Source organism: Trichomycterus rosablanca, chromosome 3 (genome assembly GCF_030014385.1).
Source record: "Trichomycterus rosablanca isolate fTriRos1 chromosome 3, fTriRos1.hap1, whole genome shotgun sequence".
Classification (NCBI taxonomy): domain Eukaryota; kingdom Metazoa; phylum Chordata; class Actinopteri; order Siluriformes; family Trichomycteridae; genus Trichomycterus; species Trichomycterus rosablanca.
Window position 1 is genome coordinate 50,761,157 of NC_085990.1, and position 15,360 is coordinate 50,776,516.

Sequence of the window (15,360 nt, forward strand, 5' to 3'; positions counted from 1 at the left end):
GAGAATATTGAAAAGAACGGGAATACGTTATATATACGGGAACGGGAATAAGTGAGGCTGTTGTTTAAAAATTTAAAGCCTAATTAATAACACTGCAGCATCACACGAGCCTACAAGTCATAATTAATAAATGCTGCAAGCAATATAGAGGCGTGTTCACATAGGAACAGACATGAAAATGTAGTATAGATTACTATAAAGTACTGAAATATTCATAAGGGAGCACACATCATTACTGTTATAGTAACAAATAGTGCAGGAATAGAACCAGGACCGGGCACCAGTAGTAGGTGCAAAAACCATTTAATAATGACTGGCAGCAGCTAGTGTGGATTCTACAGTTTGTGTTTAGCTTCCCGGGGGGTCTAGGTTTGGTTAGTCAGTAAGAAATTTCATGTTTTTCTGTCTTATTGTTGGTTTCCTTTAGGTAGTCTAGTTTTACCCGCCTCCCAAAACATCCAAAAAGTGCAACGGCTGCTAAAAATCTGTGATGAATTGGTGCCCGGTCCTCTGTGTTTATTCCTGCACCGACCCGAGTGTTCGTAGGTGGTGCTAAACCAGTCGTAATCCTATCCAGGATAAATGAGTAAATATAAAAAAGTGTTCTGGGGTCAGAAATTCCCAAATAATGAATATAACTCGCATAATTAATTAGAATCATTACACTCGGTAGTCTATTCAGTCACGAATGAACCGAGCGGTTTAAATCAGCAGACGTTCACATTCACGTTTCACGTGGGCAGCACGTACTTAGCACTGTGCTCAGAGAGATCCAGCCGCTCTCATTAGCACCGAGTGTAAAAACAGCTGGAATGTAGAGAAGATAATATCATGATCAGGTACATATAATTCTTTGTAAAAGCTGGGGAATTTAAACTATTAACTGGCAAAGACACAGTAAACTAAGTTGTTTTTTTAAACAGTAAGAGCATTGGTAGACAACAGTCTAAGAATCCAGACTTCTGTATTATACACCTTAATATTTTAAAGGTCTTATTTATTTTAACCTACAGTAATTCATAACCTTTCCGAACAGCTACAGTCAGGAAATAAACAAACATCAGGTACCAAATTACTTCCTTTTCACTATATAAAGACTCTATGAACTGAACATTTAAAATGTTTAAAGATTTTACCTATTTTACAGATTTTATCTATACAGCAGTACCTTGTACCTCGATGTCCCCTAAACTCGAAAACTCAACACCCTTTATCAAGAAATTTGTCCCCTTAAACTCGACGTTTACCTTAAACTTGATGTGCTTGCGACTATTTGAGCGGTGCAGTAAAACGTCCTCAAAGTGTGAATATGAGACGAATCTGCATTTGTGTGGAATAACCATCAGATCCAGTGTTACAGCTCCACATGTATCTGTGTTTATCTGGATTTTTCCTCACTGTTTAACTTTTAAACTTGTGTTAACAGATTTTGCCGCTTCTCATGTGAATGCGCCGGTACTGAACGGAATACGGTATTCCAAGATCAAGCATCTCCACAGTTAAGAATCATGAAGGAAACAATAAAGAAGTAAAGGTAAAGTGCAGGTTTTATTGGTTTTACTATTTTTAAATTTATTTCAGTGTCTTTTATATTATACTTGTGTCTAGTATAATAGTGTGTAACAGTGTATAAGTGTTAAAAACAATCCCAAACATCCTTATATGAAAAAAATACCTTGAAACTCAACGTCTTTAAAACTCGACGCCACTCCCAGAACCAACTGAAGTTGTGTTTCAAGGTACCGCTGTATTTATATCTATATTATGCAATGCAATTTGGACAAAAGTATCTGCACACGTGACCTTGTTGGACATTTCATTTCAACATATTTAGCTAGTAATTAGATATTTAGCTAAGTTGTGACATAAAAAATACAATAAAAACTCTTTTTTGTTTTTTGTTAAAATTAAAATATATTAAATCGCTTAAGCTTTTATTTAACAGAAAAGTACTAAGAAAATATATTTTTGGGTTTTTACTGTAAACTGTTTTGTAAATATATAAAACAAGACAGTGATGCCAGTGTGACAAAGGCAAAATACGACGGCTACACAAGTAACACAGTTCTGGAAGGTTCCACAATTAGCAGTTTAACTTGTAACAGGTGAGGACATCAAGGTGTGGTTCAAAAATGGGTTGTGGTTCACCACCTTGTTCCAAACTTTGTACGAGAAAGAAAGAATTCAAAGAATTTAGGTTATTCACCATCTACAGTTCATATTATCATGAAAAGTTTCATGGAGTCAGATAAAAATCTCATTGCATAAAGACCAAGCGTGGAAACCGCTGTTAAATGTGAGTGACCATCGAGCCCTCAGGCGGTACTGTGTGACCATTCTGCTATAGCGCTGTGTTATAACCACATGGGTCTGGGAGTACTTTGGAAAACCGTTGTCAGCTAACACATTCAACATATAATTCTGCACAGAAACACCAGTGAGTTCTCTGGGCCCAAAGTCATCTGAGATGGACCAAAAGACAGTGGAAACATTCTGTGGTCAAATGAGTCAACGTTTCAGCTTGTTTTTGGTTAAAAAAAATGGACATTGGATTAAACTTGCCAAAGATGAAACGACCATCTAGACTGTTACACAAAATGTGTTAAAACCAGCATCTGTGATGGCATGGGGGTGCATCAACGCCCACATTATGGGTGATCCACATGTTTGTGAAGGTACTATTGATATAGAGGCTTATATTGGTATTTTTAAGAGAGTTATGCTGTCATCAAGATGACGTCAAGATATAGTCTTTTTCAAGGAACACCATCAAGATGACGTCTTTTCCCAGGAACACCATGTCTATTTCAGCAGGACAATGCCAGCACGTGTTTGTAGACACAGAGCGAGTGTGCTTGACTGGCCTGCCTGCAGTCCTGATCTGTCTCCTATTGAATATACATCAATCAGCCATAACATTAAAACCACCTCCTTGTTTCTACACTCACTGTCCATTTTATCAGCTCCACTTACCATATAGAAGCACTTTGTAGTTCTACAATTACTGACTGTAGTCCATCTGTTTCTCTACATGCTTTGTTAACCCCTTTCACCCTGTTCTTCAATGGTCAGGACCCCCACAGGACCACCACAGAGCAGGTATTATTTAGGTGGTGGATGATTCTCAGCACTGCAGTGACACTGACATGGTGGTGGTGTGTTAGTGTGTGTTGTGCTGGTATGAGTGGATCAGACACAGCAGCGCTGCTGGAGTTTTTAAATACCGTGTCCACTCACTGTCCACTCTATTAGACACTCCTACCTAGTTGGTCCAACTTGTAGATGTAAAGTCAGAGACGATCGCTCATCTGCTGTTTGAGTTGGTCATCTTCTAGACCTTCATCAGTGGTCACAGGACGCTGCCGACGGGGCGCTGTTGGCTGTATGTTTTTGGTTGGTGGACTATTCTCAGCCCAGCAGTGACAGTGAGGTGTTTTAAAACTCCAGCAGCGCTGCTGTGTCTGATCCACTCATACCAGCACAACACACACAAACACACCACCACCATGTCAGTGTCACTGCAGTGCTGAGAATGATCCAGCACCTAAATAATACCTGCTCAGCAGTGGTCCTGTGGGGGTCCTGACCATTGAAGAACAGCATGAAAGCAGGTTAAAAAGGTATGTAGTGGAACATATGAACTACAGTCAGTAATTGTAGAACTACAAAGTGCTTCTATATGGTAAGTGGAGCTGATAAAATGGACAGTGAGTGTAGAAACAAAAAGGTGGTTTTAATGTTATGGCTGATCGGTGTATATGGCACAGACAACAGCGATCGTAGACTGTTGAGCAGCTGAAGTCTCGTATCAGGCAAGAATGAGCAAAAATTTCACCTGCAAACTGCAACAATTAAAAAAATAATGAATCTGATTGCACCAAAATGTACAAATGTATTAATCAGGAATAAAAACAAATAGAAATGGAATTTCTTCCCAAAGTAACAGAATAAATCACCTACCCACCTCTGAATGGATCTAAAGTCCTTGATGCACTTCCAGTGTCTCAGACTGAAGGCTGCAGACTCTCCTGAACGTGATGGACAGTCGGACTGATTTAAAAACAACAGTAGTTCAGGTCTGTCTCAGCAGGACCAAATACCAGCCTGTCTGGGTATCTCAGACTCTGTGAGCTGGTACTTCCACTTACATTAAATGACCTTTACACTGTACTGTACTGGTATATAAAGGTGATACACAACACACTACTTACATATATTTACATTTATGGCATTCAGCAGACACTTTTATCCAAAGAGACCTGCAACTGTGGCTGAGTACAGTTTAAGAAACAATGGCAACTTGGCGTGGTTGGGCATGAACCGACAACCTTCTGATTACTAGTCCAGTGCCACTAGAAGCTACACAGATTTACCACGTGTTTCATTATTCTTAGTCACAGAGGGTCTGGCAGCACTGTGAGCGCAAGGCAGAAACACAGTCTAAAATAAAACACTCACTCACCTAGTCACTCACTCACTCACTCACCTAGCCACTCACTCACCTAGTCACTCAGTCACTCACCTAGTCACCCACTCACTCACCTAGCCACTCACTCACCTAGTCACTCAGTCACTCACCTAGTCACCCACTCACTCACCTAGCCACTCACTCACCTAGTCACTCACTCCCTCACCTAGTCACCCACTCACTCACCTAGCCACTCACTCACCTAGTCACTCACTCCCTCACCTAGTCACCCACTCACTCACCTAGCTACTCACTCACCTAGTCACTCAGTCACTCACCTAGTCACTCACTTACTCACCTAGTCACTCAGTCACTCACCTAGTCACTCACTCCCTCACCTAGTCACCCACTCACTCACCTAGTCACCCACTCACTCACCTAGTCACTCACTTACTCACCTAGTCACTCACTCCCTCACCTAGTCGCCCACTCACTCACCTAGTCACCCACTCACTCACCTAGCCACTTACTCACTCATCTAGTCACTCACTCCCTCACCTAGTCACCCACTCACTCACCTAGTCACTCAGTCACTCATCTAGTCACTCACTCCCTCATCTAGTCACCCACTCACTCACCTAGCCACTCACTCACCTAGTCACTCAGTCACTCACCTACTCACTTACTCACCTAGTCACTCACTCCCTCAACTAGTCACCCACTCACTCACCTAGCCACTCACTCACCTAGTCACTCACCTAGTCACTCACCTAGTCACTAACTTCCTCACCTAGTCACCCACTCACTCACCTAGCCACTCACTCACCTAGTCACTCACTCACCTAGTCACTCACTTACTCACCTAGTCACTCACTCCCTCACCTAGTCACTCATTCACTCACTCACTCACTCGTCACTCACTCACCTAGTCACTCACTCCCTCACCTAGTCACTCACCTAGTCACTCATTCACTCACTCACTCACTAGTCACTCACTCACTCACCTAGTCACTCACTCCCTCACCTAATCAATCACCTAGTCACTCACTCCCTCACCTAGTCACTCATTCACTCACTCACTCACTCACTCACTCACTCACTAGTCACTCCCTCCCTCACCTAGTCACTCACTCACCTAGTCACTCACTCCCTCACCTAGTCACTCACCTAGTCACTCATTCACTCACTCACTCATTCACTCACTAGTCACTCACTCCCTCACCTAGTCATTCGCTCACTCATTCACTTATTCACTCACTCATGTACACATCAATCACTCACTCACTAGCTAACTGACTCATTCACTCACACTAGTTGCCTGCTCACTCATTAACTTACTTGCTCATTTACTCATTTGTTCACCTACTCAATCACTCACTCATTTACTCACTTGCTTGCTCACTCACTCACCTACACATCAATCACTCGCTCACTCACTCTCATCACTCATTTACTCGCTCACTTGCTCACTCGCTCACTCACTCACTCACCTACTCACTCACTCACCTACACATCAATCACTCGCTCACTCACTCATTCACTCTCATCACTCCTTACTCACTCATTTACTCGCTCACTTGCTCACTCACTCACTCACCTACTCACTCACTCACCTACACATCAATCACTCACTCACTCGCTTATTTACTCACTCGTTTATTTACTCACTCACTCACTGCCTCACTCTCATCACTCACTCATACACGGGAGGAACACTGGAAAATCAGTGAGTGGATCTGAGGATTAAGCCCAGGTCTCCAGCATAGGTTCAGACTTTACCAGCTATGCTTTTGTGCCATCCAAATTATATTATTATTAAAATTATATTATTAAAATATATAGATTTACATATTTACCACCTCTTGCCATATATATCTATGAAAACATTTACTAAGGCTTAATAACATCTCACACTTTTAAATATAGGAGGATGATTTTATTTCATACACATTTTCTTTTCTTTGGGTTGTATCACCTGACAGGTTTTAATTATAAGATTAAAGTATTTCATTTAGGATTTTATTTGATGAAATGATTTAACAACCTCTCTTTAATTTAGTTTAAAAACAATACCGTGTACTTACTAAAGTAAATAACAGCCTTGTTTTTTATGAAGCTGTTAACAGGGTAATTATGACCAGAATTTGGCACAATGAAAAGGTCATTATTATTATTATTATTATTTTGGAAAAATGTCCAGGACAACAGGAAGAATGTCTGTTAACATTCATGAATAATTTAATTCCACAAAGCTGGCCAAAGTCCAACAGCATAATTTGCTAATTGCAATTAGGGAGGGTCAGGAAGTGTCTCTGTAGTGTCCCTGGAGGATAAACTGGCATTCAATACAAGCTACCACATCTCATCACCCACATTACCCATGAGCCTCAGCTCAAAATGTTTTTATTTATTTATTATTTTGTTAACAGCAAAATTTCAGCTGCAGGTTCAACGATTCATGTAAACCTGAGTGTATTTCAAGGAAAATAGTTAATAACATATAACATGTATGTATACACAATATACTGTATATTTACACAATAATTACATCATTACATATATGGGGCAGTTTTAGCCTAGTGGTTAAGGTATTGGTCCAGTAATCAGAAGGTTGCCACTGTTGGGCCCTTGAGCAAGGCCCTTAACCCTCAATTGCTTTGACTGTATACTGTCACAGTACTGTAAGTCGCTTTGGATAAAAGCCGAACATGCCAAATGCCGAAAATGTAAATGTAAATATGGCACAATGACATATGTATGCACAATATGTAATATATTACATGTTATATATTGTATTAATATATAATATATAACACAAACTCCTTTCTGTTCTGTACCGCCCTTCTCTTATACTGCTGTAACAAGTGAATTTCCCTGAAGGGATCAGTAGTCTTATCTCATTTTATCTTCTTATCTTAATCCTTAGTCCTACCCTATTCCTTGTCCTGTCTAATCTTAGTCCTATCCTATCCCATCATATTCTATTCTATCATATCCTTGTCCTGTCCTGTCTAATCTTAGTCCTATGCTATCCCTGTCCTGTCTTAGTCCTATCCTATTCTATCCTATCCCTGTCCTGTATTATCTCAGTCCTATCCATATCCTATATTGTCTTATCTTAGTCCTATCCCGATCATATCCATCTTGTCTTATCTTAGTCCTATCCCTATCCTATCCCTGTCTTGTCTTATCTTAGTCCTATCCTGATCCTATCCCTGTCTTGTCTTGTCTTATCTTAGTCATATCCCTATACTTTCCCTGTCCTGTCTTATCTTAGTCATATTCTATCCCTATTCTATCACTGTCCTGTCTTATCTTAGTCCTATTCTATTCTATCCCTGTCCTGTATTATCTCAGTCCTATCCCTATCCTATCCTCTCCCTATCCTGTATTGTCTTATCTTAGTCCTATCCCGATCCTATCCCTGTCTTGTCTTATCTTAGTCCTATCCCGATCCTATACCTGTCTTGTCTTGTCTTATCTTAGTCCTATTCTATTTCATCCCTATACTGTCTTATCTTAGTCCTATCCTATTCTATTCCTATCCTATCCCTGTCCTGTCCTGTCTTATCTTAGTCCTATCCTATTCTATTCCTATCTTATACCTGTCCTGTCTTATCTTAGTCCTATTCTATTCTATTCTATCCCTATCCTATCCCTGTCCTGTCCTGTCTTATCTTAGTCCTGTCAAAGTCAAAGTCAAAGTCAAGTTTATTTGTCACATACATGGTCATACACACAGTACAACTAGCAGTGAAATGCTTTTGAGACTGCGCCGCCACAGTAGTTCGGATCAGTCTGACGGCAGCCACCTCACCGGCGCCATCTTTCGAAGAAACAAGAAAAAAAATGAACACATTGGGAAAGAAGGGGATAAAAAAAACAGCAACCAGATTGTGCTCCCTTTAGGAGCACATTTTGGTAACACGAAAAAAACAGCCCCATACAGCACACAAGCACATGTAAAAACATCACACAACTAGCCACGGGTTAGGGATGGGATGGGGGGGTCGGAAAAGTAACCAACTACTGTATTGGTGGAATTAAGCTAAGAAGCAGAGAGTGGAGACGTTTGGTGAGGGGGTTGGGAAAGAGTTCTGTCCTTCATTCCTGCAGCAAGAAAAAGTCTGTACAAAGTTCACGATAACATGGCAGTATACAGCGCTTACTGCCCAGAATGAAAAACAGTCAGTGGATGCGGGGTAGGTACGTAGCAGCAAATCCTCCGGAGGAATTTCCCTATCAGCTAGGCCGTTGCTGATAACAGGGGAGCCAAGAGAAGAAATGACTATTGTTTTGTCTGAGCACTGTAAAATTTTAACACAGACTCTCTGAATTAATCCGTCTCTGATTCGACTCATTTCGCAAATCCGTTAGTTTCTCCATGATCGATTCCATAGTGCGATTAATATGCGCAGTCTGAGTTCCAACGGCTCTGCCCACCATATCAATCAAATTGGGCAGTTTCTGGGGACCTTTGACAACTGACCCAACTCTTTTAATTTCCCGATACAGCAGGATAACGCCTAATCCAATCAGCGGAAACCCCACAATCAAAGTTCCGAATATGTAGACATCCTCTGCGTCCTCCAACGAAAGAGGTGCCAGGCACACGACTCCCCACTTCCCCCACGAGTCCATCGCGTATCCTGCCAACTGCGTTCCGTCAGGGCATGTGGGTTCCCCCGAACCCGAACTTCTCGATGAGAAGATGGTGTCAATAGCATTCAGAGACCATTTAACCAATTCCATAATTTGTTCTTTGAGGAGCAGTGCTAGAAAAATCACTGTAGAGCAGAGTAGACGAGACAAGACGATACAGGAAAAGCCAAGCAGGGAAGATAAGGCAGGAGGAGGGAAAAAGCGCGTCCGTCTTCCACGAGGGCGAGAGAGAAAAAAAAAAACATATCCTATCCCTATTCTATTCCATCCCTATCCTATCCCTGTCCTGTCTTGTCTTATCTTAGTCCTGTCCTATTCCTGTCCAATCTTAGTCCTATCCTATCCCTGTCCTGTCCTATCCTATCCCTGTCCTGCCCTATCTTAGTATTATCCTATCCTATTCTTGGCTTGTCCTGTCTAATCTTAGTACTATTCTATCCTACCCTACCTACCTTACCCTACCTTACCTTATCTTAACTTAAGTTATCTTAATAAAAGTGTCACCTAAAGTGCTTCAAACAATAAAGCGGCTGAATTCAGGCAGTTTTATCCAATTATTTCATCTATTTATTTCTCTTATTTTTTTCCTGCTTCTTTTACAGTGAAAAGAGATTTTGTTCACACACATACATACACCAAAATACAAATTATGTTAGAGAGCAAGGCTGTAGCCCTGTACTGAACATTGGGAGACTGGGAGGAATTCCTTAATTCTAAAACATTCCTGCCATACCAACAACTGATGGGAACACTTACATATAGTAACATTATGCGACACCAGTGAGTGGAATATGTTTATTCATAATTTTTACTTCATTTTAAGCATCATTTTAATTCTGAATACATGTATTGTGATTCAGCCTTGGTAGAGAGGAACCTCTGTATAAATATTTCAGAAAGCTTGTTGTTTTGAATATTCACTAAAATGCATCCCCTCACTTCTCTGTCTGCTTCCTCCATCAGTGAAAAGCAAATACAAACCAGATACTAATAAGGTTTATAATCCGTGCATTTTTGTTTTGGCAACCTCAAAAGATTGCAGAGCAGCAACATCACTGTTCTTGTACAGCACAAATGCAGCAGCAAACAAAAAAGGGTGACATGGTGGCACAGCATACATGGGTGCTGCACAACACCATGGATCACAACACCAGAGAACAGGTTTACATTTACATTTTCAGCATTTAGCAGACGCTTTTATCCAAAGCGACTTACACAATGAGCAATTGAGGGTTAAGGGCCTTGCTCAGGGACCCAACAGTGGCAACTTGGTGGTGGCGGGGCTTGAACCTGCAACCTTCTGTTTACTAGTCCAGTACCTTAACCACTGAGCTATCACTGGTTTTGATCTATGAGCTATGAGGTTTTGATCCTCATATCTGGTCACTGTTTGTAAGGAGTGTGGATGGTAAAACAGACAATGAATAAATATAAGGAGAAGCTGATTCTCATCGTTTCTCAGAACCCCGAGCTATAACACAAGTTTAAAAGTGTAGCACTACACAGTGAAGAAAATAAAGCTAAACTTAGATACATATTGATGGTTTTAGATGGGATTCAAGGTTATTCATGTTGGTGGTCACTTTGATGACGTTTTACTGCACCGCTTGAAGCACTTCTCATCTGAATGTCCCCTTTAATTGGGACAGTCGTAGCCTGGAACAGTGGTAGCCTAGTGTGTAGAGCTTTGGGCTAACAATTAAAAGGTTGAGAGTTCGAATACCATTTCTGCCATGCAGCCACTGTTAGGCCCTTGAGCAAGGCCCTTAACCCTCCCCAGGGGTGCCATGTACTGGCTGACCATGAGCTCTGACCCCAGCTTCCAAACAAACTGGGATGCATATATACTATCCTATCCTGTCCTGTCTTATCTTAATCCTATCCTATTATCCTATCCCTATCTTGTCATATCTTACAGGCCGGAGATACAGAAGTGTGAAATGCAGGACAACAAGACTAAAGATCTCTTTCTTTCCCACAGCTATCAGACTCTTAAACAGCTGAGCTGATTATTCATAGACACTATCACACTTGCACACAATACTTGCACTATACCACATATGACTGTTTACAGGTCTACATACAGCTGCACATGTATGTTTACACTACTGTCTTTACATTTTGCACATGTAACTATATTGTCTGATTGCAATATATCTGCTCTTTTCTTGCACAATGTACATAACTTATACTCAGCGTGTTTTTTTTACTATATCTAACTTTTATTTCTTAATTTTATTTTATTTTATTATTATCTTTGTACTTTGTTACATCATGTGTGGACAGCAAAATAAGAATTTCATTGTACAGGGAAACACGTTTCCTACTGTACATATGACAATAAAGCTTTGAAATCTTGAAATCTTGAAATCTTAGTTCTGTCCTGTCTTATCTTAGTCCTGTCCTGTCTTATCTTAGTCCTATCCTACTATCATATCTTTGTCCTGTCTTATCTTATCCCTATCCTATCCTACTATCCTATCCTGTCTTATCTTAGTCCTGTCTTGTCTTATTTTAGTCCTACCCTATCCTACTATCCTATCCTATCTTTGTCCTGTCCTTTCTTGTCTTATCTTAGTCATATTTTACTATCCTATCCTTGTCCTGTCTTGTTATATCTTAGGGATTTCCTATCCTACTATCCAATCCTATCCCTGTCCTGTCTTATCTTAGTCCTATCCTATTATCCTATCCTATCCCTGTCTTGTCTTATCTTAGTCCTATCCTACTATCCTATCCCTATCCTGTCTTATCTTAGTCCTATCTTATCCTATTATCCAATCCCTGTTTTGTCTTATCTTAGTCCTATCCTACTATCCTATCCTTGTCCTGTCTAATCTTAGTCCTATCATATCCTACTGTCCTATCCTGTCTTATCTTAGTCCTGTCTTGTCTTATAGTAGTACTATCCTATCCTACTATCATATCCTGTCCTGTCTTATCTTAGTACTATCCTATCCTGTCTTATCTTAGTCCTATCCTACTGTCCTATCCTATGTTTTCCCTGTCATGTCCTGTCTAATCTTAGTCCTGTCTTATTATCCTTATCTTAGCTTGTCTTATCATGGTACTATCCTATCCTGTCTTATCTTATCTTAGTACTATCCTATCCTGTCTTGTCTTAACTTAGTACTATCCTATCCTATCCTATCCTATCCTATCCTATCTTATCCTAAGCCTAGCCTAGCCTAGCCTAGCCTAGCCTAGCCTAGCCTATCCTATCCTATCCTATCCTATCCTATCCTATGTTTGCCCTGTCCTGTCTTATCTTAGTGCTTTCCTATCCCACTATCCTATCCTATCCTTGTCTTGTCTTATCTTAGTCTTATCCTACTATATCCTATCATTATCCTGTCTTGTCCTATATTAGTCCTATTTACTATCCTATACTTGTTCTGTCGTATCTTATCTCTATATTATCCTACTATCCTATCCTGTCTTGTCTTATTTTAGTCCTATCCTATCCTACTATCCTATCCTTGTCCTGTCCTCTCTTGTCTAATCTTAGTCCTATTTTATCCCACTATTCAACTAAGGCTAAAGCTAAAGCTACAGAGCTTTTTATTCAGGAATCTGTTGAAATTGATAATTTGTTTTAAAACACTAAAGCAAACGCTTCATATACTGAAAGTCTTCCTATAGAAGATCTGTTATATTATGACACAGTAATAGCATCTTTCTTTTAAAATGTGATGGGGGCAGAAATAGACTGCACTTGTTCAATATAAACCATTAATGTTGAGGTGTTGAAGATACTGTCTTACTCATCTGTCACTCGAGCCTGGAAGTTCCAAACGTCAGACGCAACCATTCTTCAGCATCCACCCCTCCCGCTCTGCACTGACAGGGGCCAGATATCGTATCGAACGGCCGGCCGGGAACAAATACCAGGCGTTCGGCTAATGCTTCTGTTCATTACAACTGTCCTGATGAATGGCACTCGCTCCCAAAGTTAAAACAGTGGCGCTGCCGGCTTTCAGTCGAGTGAAAAGAGAAAAGGACGAGAAATGGAATTTAAACTGTAAAGGGTTTGTTGCTATGGCGACTGAGCTGCGGTAATAAAAAGATGAAGGTCTGAAATGAAATTCAATAAGAGCGCGTTTAAAAAGCACCAGATATTTAGCCACGTTTGACTGCACGGGTCTGTGTAACAGGAGTCTTATTGGACGAACTAATGCGTACAGAGATTCGAGTCTCCGGATTCAAATACGGCTATAAATTCACGGGTAGAAAATAATGGACGCACGCAGGGCCGAGCACAAACAAAAACACTGATAAAAGAAATAAAAAATATAAGTAATTCATCTGTGATTTTCCCTTCTGAGGGCAGAATTCAGAGGCTTTAAGAAGAGCCACTTTTGAAGAAATGTGTTCATTTAAATTCAGCTCGATTTAAGTACTGGCAGGATTCCAGCTTCTGGATAATGAATCCACACTGAAGATGGAGCTAATAAGAAATGGACATGACAACAAACGCACAGATCCTTAAGTATATACATATACATATACACCGATCAGCCATAACATTAAAACCACCTCCTTGTTTCTACACTCACTGTCCATTGTATCAGCTCCACTTACCATATAGAAGCACTTTGTAGTTCTACAATTACTGACTGTAGTCCATCTGTTTCTCTGCATGCTTTGTTATCCCCCTTTCATGCAGTTCTTTAATGGCCAGGACCCCCACAGGACCACCACAGAGCAGGTATTATTTAGGTGGTGGATCATTCTCAGCACTGCAGTGACACTGACATGATGATGGTGTGTTGTGTCAAAGCATGTAGAGAAACAGATGGACTACAGTCAGTAATTGTAGAACTACAAAGTGCTTCTATATGGTAAGTGGAGCTGAAAAAATGGACAGTGAGTGTAGAAACAAGGAGGTGGTTTTAATGTTATGGCTGATCAGTGTATATATATACCATCCAAACATTTGGTAAGTGGGGGTACTACAAGGGTACGTTTCTACTGATATGTGGTACAGCTGAGTAATAAAAAGTGTACAGAGCAACAGATTGGCACAAGTCAGTAATTGTATACCCACATCTTAACCTGTATGGAAGGTGTAGATAGTAAAATAATGAATGTGCGTAACAGGTATGCCTAATAAGACATAGCAACAAACTTTCTTTAAAAAAATACAAATAAACAAACACCTCTGGAATAAATATGCACAACAAATGCTGGTGGTGCCAGCACCGTATGCCACGCTATGATCCTCCACATCGTCTTTGTTCTTGGCATAGGTAATTGTGTGTATACTAACAAGCACAAGATGCGCCCTGCTCGAACCCCCGGCCGGCAGGAAGAGTCGCCCCGGGGTCAGAGCCCCGCATCATCACGGCGAGGGTCGGTAACAGCACACCCCCGGAGCACCGCTGCCGCCTAATGCACCAGTGATGATCGTTTACTCTGGCCTCGAGTTCACACGGCCGGCCCAAAATTGATGCCATGTTGATTTTTAATGATGTGCCACAGGACACGAGGCAGAGGAGGAGCGCGGCGGCAGATCCTGCGCCACTTCCATGCTAAATGTCATTCTAATTATCTCACCGGCCAGCCGACGAGGAAGTAAACATTTACACTAACCCGCGGCCCCTAAAGCAGATATCCAAACCAGAACTAACGGCTTCTCCGGTCCCTCAGCTGTCGCGTTTATGTCGCTCATTTGAGGCTTCTGATCTTTCCAGGACCCAATCAAAGCAGGCTGGGACGAGAACATGATCCTTCTGGGTACGTTTTACTCAACAGACAGCATGGGCTTATGCAAGCTCTGTAATTATTACTACTGAATATAAAATCATTACCAGATGAAGGTGTGAATATAAATGCATGTATTAGTTACAGATCTGCAGTTACACTAATTGTTATTATATTCAAATCTCAGCGGGGCTATCAGCCAGCCAGGCGGCTATATAGACATCATTGGCAATATCTGAGGAGACAGGGTTAACCAAAGCCTTGCAATGGAGTGGCGGCCCTGTCCAGTGTATTACTGCCTTGTGCCAAGTGTTTTCTAGTGGAACCAGACCCGCTGCAACCCTGACCAGAATAATGAACATTAAGAAAACAGAGCAGGGTGACCAAAATAATAACAGTGTAACAATAAATAATATTTACAGACCTTATAGGCAATAAGGCCACAGTGTGCCCTAATCATTTTTGAAGGGTTTGTCTACATAGACACACGTTACGTCATCCTACACTCCCGAGAAGAGGGCATGTCTAAATTCTTATTCCTTAAAATGCTCCTACTGAGGCGCCTTAATTCTGAGTGATAATCTGAC